Source organism: Bos javanicus, chromosome 4 (genome assembly GCF_032452875.1).
Source record: "Bos javanicus breed banteng chromosome 4, ARS-OSU_banteng_1.0, whole genome shotgun sequence".
NCBI lineage: Eukaryota > Metazoa > Chordata > Mammalia > Artiodactyla > Bovidae > Bos > Bos javanicus.
Genome location: NC_083871.1, coordinates 100,621,357 through 100,635,432, shown reverse-complemented (window position 1 = coordinate 100,635,432; position 14,076 = coordinate 100,621,357). Strand labels below are relative to the sequence as shown.

Sequence of the window (14,076 nt, the reverse complement as noted above, 5' to 3'; positions counted from 1 at the left end):
GGACCCAGTTCATGTCACTTCCCAGAGTGATTCAGCCTTCAAAACAAACAAAGAAACATTGTGAGCACTTACTAAATGCAAGGCAGTGTTCCATGCTGTAAGCCAGTGATTTTCAAATCCAACTGTCCATAAAAATTATTTGGGCAAGCTTTAAACAAATCAGATTCCAGAGACTCTCCTTAAAACTTCTAAATCGGGGAGACGAGAGGGAGGTTCAAAAGGAAGGGGATATATGTATGCCTATGGCTGATTCGTGTTGGTATATGGCAGAAACCAACACAATATTGTAAAGCAATTATTCTCCACTTAAAAATAAATAAAATATTTTAAGAATTCTAAATCAGAATCTCTGAACTAGCGCCCTGGACTTTAAGTTTTTAAAGGGCACCTCAGGTGATTCTGATACAGCCAGTTTTGAAACTGCTGCTAAGGACATACAGAATTAATAAGACATAGTCCCTGCCCTCCTGTACTTGACAGTACAATTTCTGAGAAAATGTATAAGTGTAGATAAAATGAGAAAGTATCAAGCATTACATAACAGTACAGCAAAGCAAGGGATATCACAAACGCAGTAGATAATAATGTTCACTTTTCTTTGTCCTTTGACCAACCCCTGAGAAATAAAAGTTATGATACCAAGACTGTCTGGGACCAAAAAAGAAAAAAAAAATCTCTCCAGTTTACTAAATTATTTCAGGTTCAAATCAAAATTTATGTGGCTGTAAAAGGCAAATACTGTGTAAGGAAAAAATTCAAGTAAATAAAAAGATTTATCTGTAGCCAAAATGATTTCTCCTGTATTCATAAACATGTAAATCATTCCCCAAACTAACCATTAGCACAGAGCTAATGATTAAGCAACATTTATAATAATAATGAAAGCACATTAGAAGAATGTGTTGACATCTTTCAAATTTTGACAGCTCCTAAAAAATAATTTTTATTTTAGCTTGTCTAATTAAATGGACTACAGTTGCTTGGCACTGACCTAAAAATCTGACTAAAAATTATAAGCTCATAATTGTATGAAAATAAAAGAGAAGAAGAAATAGAAGAGCATAAAAATTATAACACATTAACCAAGTTCTTGATAAATAACATAGGTTTCACATTCAAAACCCTAGTTCTGGTCACTGGTCTTGGCTCTTTGCCCTGAACCTGCTCAGGTAACCTCCAGGTGTGAGGCAGACCCTGGTTACCAAACAGCAGTTCCCTGAAGTCATCTGCCAACAAGCCTTGACTTTGGAGTTCTGGCTGCCCTAGAATTCCCAGGAGCCCTGTTAGAACACCCTACCTCATTACCTTGAACCCTTTAAAGGTAACTACTTCTCTGGGCTATGATATATTGATGCTTACCCTCCTTCTGGCCCACAACCCTTGTTCATCTTTAATCAACATGAATTTCACAATGTGGACAATATTTCTAACAAGAATTTCACTTGCGCTTGAAATGTCCTACCTAGTGGCATCTTATTCTTATTCCCCCACATAGATTGTTCTGAGATATTAATAAACCAATCATCAACTATTTTTGCCCCCTTAGCTCATCATTAGTTAACTTCAAAAATACAAAAGAATTTGAAATTACCTATTCTCTGAAAATTTAAAATAAATAAAATACCATATTTATGCACAAGAAACCATGAAAAGAATATAGAGCAAGGGTAAAAGTTGCGTGTGTCCTCCAAATATAGGATAATTTTTTAAAAGAAGCTGTCTCTAAACTTCCTGCATATAAACATTGTATCTTGAGTTTTTGAGAATCACATCCTAGCCCTAATTCTGCTCTCAAACTAAATAGAAGACCTTACCTAAACTGCTTTGCCTCTCAGAGACCCCGTTTGTTAAAAGAGAGATTGAATTAAATCAATGTTCCTGAGTAGAGAGGGGATATGAGAACCATCATAAAGAATTTCTAAACTCATATCATCCATCTTATTGTCTAGAGAATTCAGACATCACCTGCCTTATATCTCCACATGAGAGCACAGCAGAATATGGGAGACCTGGGCAAATTTCATTTGAAACAGCATCCCCATGTAATTCTATTATTGCTCCCTGCCTTCAATTGCCACTGACCTGATGGTCTTCAAGGACTTCTCTATTTCCCACATTCTCTGTTTCCAGAAAAAACAGCACTAGGACTTCCCTGGTGGTCCAGTGGTTAAGAATCCACCTGCCAATGCAAGGGCCAGGAGTTTGATCCCTGATCCGGGAAGATTCCACATGCTACAGGCAACCAAACCCCTGCGCCACAACTGCCAAGCCCATGTACCCTAGAATCTGCGTCCTGCAACAAGAGATGCCACGAAAATGAGAAGTCCATGCAGCGCAACTAGAAAGCAGCCTCAGCGCCCCAAATCAGAGAAATCCTGTGCACAGCAACAAAGACCCAGAACAGCCAAAAATAAAAAATTAAGTATTTTTTTAAAAAAGAAATACACTTCTTAAAAAAAATACCATACTGGAAAACCTTGATCTGTACCCTTGATATATAAGAAGGCTTTAAGTAGGCAGAGGCAGTTATTCTCGAGCCTTTGCGCACATAAAACTTTGATTTAGAGAGCATTTATTCAGTACCTAGTTTGTCCCGAAGCAGTCCGACGGAGTCAGTGGTAAGCAGATAAACACAACTGCACATGACTCAAAGCCAAAGTCCCTGATCCAATGAAGCTCGTCTTCTCTAGCCCTGTCCCAGAGATTTCAATTCAGTAGAGCTTAGATGTAGACCAAAAAGCTGCATTTGAAGATGAAGCCCAGGCAACCCTTATACAGATGATCCAGGGACCACACTGAGAAACATTAGATTAAGAAATCAGATTGCCAGATCGCTGGAACTCAAAGCTTTTATAAAGTTGGTGGACTCTTTTTAAGAACTATTCTGATTCCATGTGCAATAACTTAACTATACCCAGAGTGACTATGGAGCACATGAGTATATCCCACTGAGCACAAGTATATCCCACTGAGTTCATTAAAAGTGTCCTCATTTCAACCTCCCCTCAGTTAAGTCCCCACAAGGCCCACTTCAGCACTGCCTGACACCAAAAGAAGACAAAGCAGGATGAAGAGACAGTCATCCCAACTGCACTTAAATATCTTACTTTTACCAACCTTGCAAACACAAATGGCCATAACACATTGCTGGGGCTCTCCCCAGAGACGTGGGAGAGACCCCATCAAGTGAAAGGTCCTGAAACTTAGGCTCCATCAGCCTTACTGTAAGCCTCCTTCTGCTTGGGGTTGGGAGGGGTGGCCAATCTGGTAAAGACAGAAGCAGACACAAACACGTGTGAACGAGATCATGTGGGATCTGAACTTGATGCTAGCTCCATTGTAGGAGTTTAACAAATATTTTTGATGGATTATCATCAAAACCTGTTTGATGTTCCCCAACAGTAGTGACTCTTTAGGAAGGAAGAGATAAGGATTGTTTCAGATTGCTCTTTGGAAGTGGGATGTATATGTATTCGTCTGAAAACTCATATCCAATATTTCAATTGTTTTTTTTTTTAATACAAACTACAGAAGATTAGATTGGCAAAATCTTGACTTGGAGGATATACAGACTATATAGAGTGAGACAGCATTATAGCAGTTGTGTAGTTTAAAAAGGTTAATTCCTTTAAGGTTCAAGAGGTGGGAACTGAGGTGTCTCAGTTGATGGAGGACAGGTAGGATCGGAGAAGAGCTTGATTTAGTCTCTGTCCCAGTTCCTGCCTTTGCCTTCCCCAGATCCCTCTGAAGGCAGATGAGTGGTCAATCCAGAGAGGAGGCTGGACGTTCACAGGACCCAGGCTCCCCTTGGGGATAGGAAGACTGAAGTCAAGAGTCTAAGAGATTTCCATGCTATGCTAAAGAGGTTAGATTGATCCTAGAGCCCGTGGGGCTGATAGTGATGAACTTGGAGTTTGGCAAGATAGCTCCAGTTATCATAAGGAGGTTGGACTGGGGCAAGAAGGCCAAGTTGAGCCTAAAGAAGAGTCAGGAGTCTGTGGTACTGGTCCAGGCAAGAGGTGGTGAAGGACGAACAAGGGCAGTGGCAATGATGATGAAGATCACAGGACCTGGAGCTGCAAGGAGGGAGGGCAATGCCAACACCATTTCCCTCTGGCCCCAGCTCTGGCCCCTCCACTCAGTCAATATTCTCCTACCACCTTCCAGAGATAATCACTTCTCACAAGTCCTCAAGGGCCATGGTTCTATTCCAGCTTTATACCCACATCTGCCTAACAAGTTCTGTTCAGTTTAAGAGAAGAGACTGGGATCAAAGAACATGAAGGACTCTACAAGAGGGTAGGGCCAAACTTCCAATACCCAGCTACTTTTTTTCCTAAAGGATGATCAATATCATGTGCCAAACGGATTTCATCTTCCAGGACTGAATTTTTCTATGTTGTAACCATATAAAACAACTTTAAACTAATGCCTAGCCTGTCTGGATTTCTTCCTTCCTCTCAGACTCCCCCAAGCAATTTCCCATTAAGTTATACAAGCTTCAGAACCTTCCTTCTTGTGCCTACAAGTTAGAGAACTGCCTCCTCCATCCAATTAATTTCCCAAATATACTAAGTTGCTTGTTTCAGAACCATCCCACTCCAGATCAAGGGCTAAAAAGATCCATCTAGATCACAAAGGATCAGGAGCCAGCTGGGGCATCCTCTACAGAACACAGGTTAGTGTTTAAAAAAAAGTAAATAATGAAGATCTGTCTGCACCTGCCTTCAGTACAGGTTTTCCACAACTGCTAGAGGATGGGGAAGATGGACAGTATTTTCTAATTTTAAAAAAGTTATATTTTCTATAATACATTCACAAAAAAGAAAATCTGTGAATCTCTGTACTCTTTGTTCTGAGAAAACATTGTATGCATGTATTTTCTATGTATATTAGATATGTATTCTAACAATGCCCTTCAAAAGAGTGAGATGTCTGTGAGATTCTAAAGTCATTTTAAGCTTGCCTTCTCATTACAGCTCATAACTAGAAGGAAAACGGTGCCACCATCTCACGTCTGGTCACATTAAAGAAGACATTAAGGTCCAGAGAGGTTGAGAAACTAACTCAAGATCACACAGCACTTCCTCAGGCATAGAACTCTAAAGTGGGTTTCTTTCAACAATAGCAAGCCTCGCCCTTACACAATGGAGAGATGTAGGATCAGAAATGGTTAGCAATCAGACAGACTGGACTTAGACAATGTGGGATCCCAGACAACTTATTTAACCTCTCTGTGCCTCTTGAACTTATCTAGGTAATAGGAATAATCACAGTTGCCTACCTTATAGAACTACTGTGGGAATTACATAAAATGTGCTAAGTATCAGCATATGTAGGTATGTTATAAATATAAATTACATCAAATATAATGATAATAATAATATCAAATTTTAATGGAAGCAGTCATTAATGTATAACTCCTGAATGGTCTATTTTCACTGAATTTCTGGTAAGAAATAAAAGCCCAAATAAACAATTGAAAAATCCTAAATGGTTTTTAGGGTAGTACAACAAGCCAACAATTATTTCCATAATTTGAAGGTTGGTGCTTAAATGTATGTACTTACTCTGCCTTTTCAGATAAAGCCTCTCTAGTTTCTCCTCAAATACTTCTATATGCAAGCTGCCCCAAGACTTCTCTGAAGCCGGCAGACACAAACTGTGTATAAGGATCACTACTGCAAAGTTGCTTCAACAAATACTCCATGCTTTGCTCTTCATGTAATTTTCCTGGATTTTACTGTATTAGGTTCTATGATATTCCTGTATTTGAAGCTGACTGGATATAATCACTGATCTCTACAACACAACAATGTCCTTTCCCTTTTCCTACCAGCCCTCTCAGAATATAGTAACAGAGTCTCCAAAATGTAATACATACCTTCTTATTTTAGAATTTCTAAATTCTTATTTTAGGACAAACTTGGTTTGGTTTTCAAACTTGGATGCATGTTGGAATCACACGAAGAACTTTATAAGGTACCTATGCCTAGATCCCACCCCCATAGGGTATAAGTTACTTGGCATGGGCTAGAGCCTAAATATTGGGAATTTTTAAAGCTTTCCAAATGACTGTAAAGTGCAGTCAAGGTTGATCATCTCTGATGGAGGGATTTCATGTGGCTGCAGAGATCTGAAGCCTGGAACCGAAGCATTCCTTTCTCTGGGTGGCCTCCTAGAGCTCCCCAAAGTCGTGTTGTCCACATGTCCCTCTGTTCCCTAAAAGTATCTCCTTTATAGCATCTCTCATGATTATTTGCTTCTATGTACCTCCTTAATTCTGCACTGTGAGCTTCTGAGAGCAGTGATCACTTTTCTCTCATTCCCAACACCTCACAGAAGCTGGCACATAGGAGGTGCTCCATGAACACATGTCCCATCAAACTGAAAGAGTTTATCCCTTCTACCTCTCTGACCAAAGTAACCAGGCAAGAGCATCTCTTTTCAGAAAGCCATACTGAGATGCTGCACATGCAGCACCTGAAGTATCCCCCAAAAGAACCCCTCCACTGAACCTGCCCCTCACCAGTAAGTCAGAGACAGGTGTGCATAGCTCCATAGCTGACAGTTTATAACTTGCAAAGTGTTCTTTCTGGAGGCTCAAGAGTGAATGTAATTAAAACCTCTGCGTATTACCTCTTCTATTGTCCCTGGTACTGGTCCCTGCCTGTTGTTCAGATAAGACAAGACTGATGAATGTGAATATGTCTGAAGTTAAAGCAGGCAGTAGATAATGAAAAAGGCTGATTGGAAAGTCCTTATCAACTGAAGAGAGTCCTAAGATATGCAGAGCAGGAGGACTGCACGTAGTCCAAAGTCAAGAAGTGAAACAGCTGCAAATTCCTCAGGCTTCTCGCCACTGACACAGAACAGTCCCCTCAACTCCAGAGAGAATCATAGTCTACGGAAAGGTGCCCTCTGGAGTTGTACAACTCAGCAGCCTTAATGGCCTGTGATGGGAAGATTCCCAACACCTGTAATGCAAGGCCACTTTCACTATAAACTTCAAAACAAAATCACTTACGGTGATGATTGCTACTTTCATCCCATATCATCCCATATCCCATCTGACTCACTCCCAGACCTCACCTCTCCATTCGGACAATCTGGTCAATTCCTGAGAACCTCTACCTCTGAAGTCCTGTTCCAAGCTCCCGTCTCCTCTCAGCCCCGAGCTCTAACCTAGTGACATGGACATTGTTAAAACCACTGGAATTTTGGTGGATTTCTATACTGCAGATATTGATTGCTGCCTTCCTTCGTGTTGTTACCTTGCTGTGATGGAACAACATTAGAGACTCAGCCTTCACCCCATTCCTGCCATGGCAGAGGACAGTCGGTTTTTAACGCATCTATCCATCGTCACGCCCACTGTTCAAAGGCTCCTCCCAAGTCAGTAGGGTGTAACGATAGAGGTGACTGACCTTGGCATGGGATGGTCTGGGTTCCAATCTCAAGTTCACTACTTATAAGTACTAACACTTTTGGCAAGTAGTCATGCTTCAATATTCTCACCTATCATATGTGGCTGATAGTAATAGTATCCACCTCATAAGATTGCTATGGGGCTTAGCTACTAACCTTGTAGACAAGTACCTAACATGGGTACATCAGTATCATTCACACATGTGAGTTTTGGGGTGAGACTGACTTGGTTAGAAATATATTCATGGCACAAGTGAGCATCTGGTCACCTCTCATTAGTTTTCAAGATACGTAAGTTCTTCCTTGCCTCTTTCCTTTTCCAGCCTTTAACTTACAATGTTCTAGAGAATACCTATGTTGTATTCTCCCCTTGTTGATTAAATTAACTTAACATTGAAATAATGTCTTTCTTTCTACTGTAAAAATGGTATCCTTCTGTGGATCTAGGACTATGGAAATTTTCTCTACTGTCAGATTTCTAGTTTACACGCTCCGCTTCCATTATTTTTCTCACTGGCTACTTTCTCCAGTTACAACCTACCCAAGTCTACCCCAACCACATGTTCTCATCTCCTACCACAACCAGGAAATTACTATTTCCCTTTGTAATATTTTAGGATTTCCCTGTAGCTCAAATGGTAAAGAATCTGCCTGCAATGCAGGAGACCTGGGTTCGATCCCTGGGTCAGGAAGATCCCCTGGAGGAGGGTATGACAACCCACTCTAGGAGTCTTGCCTGGAGAATCCCATGGACAGGGGAGCCTGGCGAGCTATAGTCCTTGGGGTTGCAAAGAGTCGGACATGACTGAGCAACTAACTACTGCTACTGCTTATAATATTTTATTAATGCTCCTGAAATATAGAACTGATGTAAAAAACCAATATCATACTTTAAAAAAAAGCTCTTGGAACTATACATTTAGATTTTAACAAAGGACTCCATGTAACATTCCCACATTTAAAATCACTTATTGGGATTTGAGATATTTTCCTAAATTGGAAATAACAAGATAAAGCTTAGGTGAAATCAAATAGTGAAATAAAGAAACTGAATAGGATACTGCAAGATCAGGACAGGAAGGAGGGGACTGTAGTTTCAAGTCCCTCCAAGTATGGCAACAGAAAAGTGGCAAGGACTACTGTAAGTTAAAAATGCCAATGAATGCTACCTCCAAAGGCATCTCTGACTCAGATTCTCTGTGTCTCCTGCCTGTGTGTTCTTGGAAATTATTTCCTGCTTGGTTGTAACTTGATGTAGCTTGTTCCTTTGGGTGGAAAAGATGCAATTTTGGGAGAGCACATTATTTCTAAGAGCTTTTCAGAGCAATGAGCTACCCACAAATGACTCATCAGAAAAGCTTTCAGATCCCAGAATGGCTAAGTTTATCATCTAAAAATGCTCCCAGAGAACTTTTTTCTCTCCTTCATCTTCCTGTCATTTGAACTTTCACCCACTGGTCTTCCAGCAGTGTTTCTCAGGGACTCATGAGTCGGGCACACATCTCCCAATGAGTTCATCCCCTCAGTGAGTTCATCCCTCCTGCCATGCCTCGGCACCCCACAGCATGATGGGCGGCCACAGGGCAACGATGGCAACTCTAGGGAGAATGGCCATCTGGCCATGTGCACCAAAACAGAGAACCACACACCTTTTTCACTTAGTTTGGAAGTGTGCTTACAGTTAACAAATACTTGCCCTGGCCCAGTCTCCCCAACCTCTGCTGCTGCTACTGCTAAGTCGCTTCAGTCGTGTCCGACTCTGTGCGACCCCATGGACTGCAGCCTACCAGGCTCCCCGTCCCTAGGATTCTCCAGGCAAGATCACTGGAGTGGGTTGCCATTTCCTTCTCCAATGCATGAAAGTGGGAAGTGAAAGTGAAGTCGCTCAGTCGTGTCTGACTCTTTGCGACCCCATGGACTGCAGCCTACCAGGCTCCTCCATCCATGGGATTTTCCAGGCAACAGTACTGGAGTGGGGTGCCATTGTCTTCTCCGCTACCACTGTTTTATAAGGAACTCTCTCATTCTGTAGTAAACTAGGAGTAACTTGGGCCCTGAATTAATCACCCACCTCTATCAACAAATGTTACCAATGTACCCCTTCATCTTTCAGTTAATTGAGACTATTTAAGAAGAATGGGATTTGTTGTAGTTGTTGTTCTGTCTCTAAGTCATGTTCAGCTCTTGATGATCCCATGGACTGCAGCACTCCAGGCTTCTCTGTCCTTCACTGTCTCCTAGAGTTTGCTCAAACTCATGCCCATTGAGTCAATGCCTTGCAACCATCTCATCCTCTGACATCCCCTTCTCCGCCTGCTTTCAATCTTTCCCAGCATCAGAGTCTTTTCCAATAAATCAGCTTTTCACATCAGGTGGCCAAAGTATTGGAGCTTCAGCTTCAGCATCAGTCCTTCCAATGAATATTCAGGGTTAATTTCTTTCAGGATTAACTGGCTTGATCTCCATGCAATCCAAGTCTCTCAAGAGACTTCCAAATGAGACTTGGGTGGGTAGTAAAAAAAGTTAGTGTTTTTGAGGGGAAAGGGAGATTAGCAAGAACCAAGGTATAGAAAACTTGCAGACTGACGTCTCATGTCAAACTTGGAAATAAATAACAAAACATATAAATCTAAAATGTTGAATATTGTTTTGTGTTAAAACAGTTCTAAACAGAAATTAGGCAAAGGTTCTTTAAGTAACAAATGAATCTGGAGATCTGGATTAACAGACTGAATGCCTTGACTGGATGGTCAAAGCTATGAAGTAGGAAAGCTCTTTGAAATCATAGGACAAAATGGAATGTGAATCTGTGTAAACAGTGAATCTGTGTAATTGAGGATAAACTGTAATAGTTGCATTTGTTTCTTAGGGCCACTGTAACAAATTACCACAAAATGGATTGTGGTAACACAAATACAAATTTATTGTCTCACAGTCCCAGAGGTCAGAAAGCCAAAATGGTCTCATTGGGCTAAAATCAAGGTGTTGGTAGGGCTGGGCTGTGTTCTTTATGTTCTAGGGAAGAACTCATTTCCTTGCCCTTTCCAGCCTCTAGAGACCACTCCCACTCTTTGACCCATAGTCCTTTCCTCCATCTTCAAGGTCAGCAATGGCCAGTTAAGGCTTTATCACATCCTATCACTCATACAGTCTTCTGCTCCCTTTTCCACATTTAAGCATCCTTTTAAGTACACTGGACCCACCCAGATAATTCAGGACAGTCTTCTTAAAGTCAGGTCATCAGCAACCTTAATTCCATCTGCTACAATTCCTTTTTTCCATGTAAGGTAACATTTTCATAGAATCTGGGAATTGGGATGTGGACATCTTTGGAGGGCCATTACTCTGTCTACCACAAGAACTTTTTAAAAAAGCATTAAGAGTGACTTCCCTGGCAGACCAGTGGTTAAGACTTCACCTTCCAATGCAGGGAGTATGGGTTAGATCTCTGGTCAAGGAGCTAAGATTCCACAGGTCTTAGGGCCAAAAAACCAAAACATAAAACAGAAGCAATGTTGTATTAATAACAAATTGTATTAATAAAGACTTTATTGTATTAATAGACTTTAAAAATGATCCACATCAAAAAAAAAAAAAAGGCATTTAGAGAATGACAATCAGTGAGAGAAGAAAACCCAGTGGAGAGAAGGGAAACGGGAACTCACAGTGTAGCTCACAAATTAAGGTAGGAATTACGAATTGAAATGAGTTTAGGAACTAGCTCTCCAAAGGAACTGTATTAGACTACACTTTGTGTTCTAACTCAGGATCATTTGTTATGCTTCCCCATTGAAAGAGTAGGGGTGGTTGTTGCCCTTTTGTGAATCCATATTAAACGGAACAAAATTCTTTAATGGAGATTACTAATTCACTCATCAATCAAGGAAAGATTCAAGCACTGCTGTTCCATGAAGCTCTCCCTACCCTATGGGCAGAATTAACTTCTCTTCCTTGGATCACTGTCCCTTGTGCTTTCCTTTCCAACAGTACTTATTATCTGTAATGTAATTTGCTGTCTCCCTGCTGGATGATGAGGTCCTTTTGACAACAGGGGCCATGACTTAGACATCTTTGTATTCTAAGTACCCAGCAAGATGGCTAGCATAAGGAAGGCATTCAACATGCCTTCCTTACTGAAAGAAAACCTGCGGGATGAATTGAGAATATTCTGAACTACCTCCAGGTCTTAGGGGAAGGTGACCGGATGGTATTTGGGGATTGGAAAGTAGATGATAGCTTTAAAAGTAAGAATAATGCACAGTAAATCTTTAAGTCCTGAGATGCATCTGAGAGAGGGAGACAGGAAACTGAGAGGAATTAAGAAATGAAGACATTTTCCCTGATAGACTGCAGATTGAAAAAGCAAGGTCAAAACTCAGATGAGAAAATTTACCTGCTGTGCCTTTATACATTCTGGACTATACTTAGCATACAAATGAATGTGGGAAAAAATACCCCAAGCACCAAAATGACAGATCCAGGAAGAGGAGTGGAATATTACATAATTTTTAAGCAGTTAGAATTTTTGGTCAATGAATGATATATGTTAGAAAAGTGTCCTCCATATACAATTTATTTTCATACTACTTTAAGGAAAATGTTGACACTAACCACCTAGGAAGAAGAACAAATTTCTGAACTTCTTCCATTCCTTCTGGAAATATAAGATTGATTTTGAAGTTTCATGAATTCCATGTTATATTTGGAAGAGAAGAGAAACTAAAACTCTGATCTAGCAAGAAGAAGAAATGGAAAAGAGGGGTCAAGTTGTCACTAAACCAAGTTAGTCTTGCTCCATGCACAGCAAACCAAAATGCTGAGGTTCCGAGGGTTGAGGTAAAAAAGAGGGCTTATTCAAAAAGCAGGATAAGAAAGTATCAAAATATCTTAAAAGGTAGTTTCATTTCTAATTTTAATTATGGACCAAAGAAGTTACAGTAGAGAATTAGTAAGTCTCCATTTTTTATCTTGTACCTAATGACCAACAGTCAATTAGAAAGAGTAAGTGAACAAGGAGACCAAGAAAATCAGACTGTGTTCCATGAGCATGAGAATAGTGTGGAAGAGAACAGTACACCAAACAAGGAGGGAAAAAAACAGGTCATGAATAGTGTCCAGTAAACTCCAGTATTTTCAACGCAGGCAAAGAAAGAGGAGTTCATTAAAGTACTTGATAAGGATAAACTGAAGAGATGGGAGGAAAATTATGAGAACAATGTCTGGGAAACCATAGAGATGAGTGTTTCAAGCAACCAGTCAACAGTAGCAGCAGATACTGCAAAATAAAAAACATACGGTCAATAAGGTGACCATAGGTCTAAATATTTCCCCTGAGCATAACACAAAAGAAAGAATTCACTTCTGGAAATATTAGACTTTTCCTCCATATAGTTTATTTTTTAGCATAAAACCTTAATATCCCATCTTCACTCCAAATACATAAATTCAAACACACACACACATTCCTATTGACGCCTCACTAAAAATGACAAATGTTCAAGTAGGTAAGAAGAAAAAACAGTAATGCTGTTTTCATTTTCATAAAGGTCAGTGGACCAATTGGCTTCATTGATTTGGAAAGAAAAGCAACTAAAGCATTCAGCCACAAAGCTAAAGGTTAGGGCATGGTTAACTGACAGCAACCGTGCCATTTTCAGAGCTAGACAGGCAGTTTTCCAGCTAATCAAAAGTGAATTGTCTTCATCAGGTAAATCTCATTAGATCTAAATTATCTCACAATATGACTTCCACTAAATCTGAAGACCAAAGTCTATGGATTAGAAGTACTGTGCCAAAGAAAGAAAAAGAGAATAATGGGTATGAGTAATTAATCATTATTCATAAAGCATTCACTGCATCATGAGACAGGAAAGGTAGAAATTATTAGTTGGGTTTCCACATAAGGAATAGAGCTGAAGGTAGCCACATGATGACAACAGCAACACAAAAAGAATCTTAGAGGAAAGTTTGAACTCTAAATCACAATCACATTTTCTATACATGAAAAAAATTTTGAATTGTTGATGAAATTGTATAGATGGGCATGCATCAAAACAAACCAATTAAGGATAGACTAAGTGCTCTGCTTCCCTGGTGGCTCAGTTGGTAAAGAGTCTGCCTGCGATGCAGGAGACCCAGGTTCAATCCCTGGGTTGGGAAGAGCCCTGGAGAAGAAAAAGGCAACCCACTCCTGTATACTTGCCTGGAGAATCCCATGGACAGAGGAGCCTGGCAGGCTACAGTCCATGGGGTCGCAAGAGTCAGACACGACTGACTGACTAAACATAACCTAAGTGTTCTGCTAAAGCTGCTCACACTCACCAGTCATCCTAATGTGTGTATTTCTTTCCAACTCCATGTTCAGTGATATTGTGCTGGTATTTTGAAAGCAGGCTTACAAGGAGCATTTTTTCCCAGCTTTATTCAGGTATGGTTGACAAAGAAATATTGTATATATTTAAGGTGTGCAATATGATGTTTTTGATATAGGTACACATTGTGAAGTGATTACCACAATCAAGCTAATTAAAATATCCATCACCTCCCATGGTTATGTGTGTGTGTGTGTGTGTGTGTGTGTGGTTAGAATACCTGAGATCTACTCTCTCAACAAATTTCAAGTGAACAACACAGTTGTTAACTGCAGTC

At 40.3% G+C, this 14,076-nt stretch overlaps 1 non-coding gene across 1 annotated transcript; it reads left to right on the top strand.

The window, feature by feature from the left end:
• The first annotated feature begins 13,515 nt into the window (after positions 1-13,515).
• On the top strand, positions 13,516-13,587 carry TRNAR-GCG (transfer RNA arginine (anticodon GCG)). Its single transcript has one exon. It is a non-coding gene; the product is annotated as a tRNA-Arg (tRNA).
• The last annotated feature ends 489 nt before the right edge of the window (positions 13,588-14,076 follow it).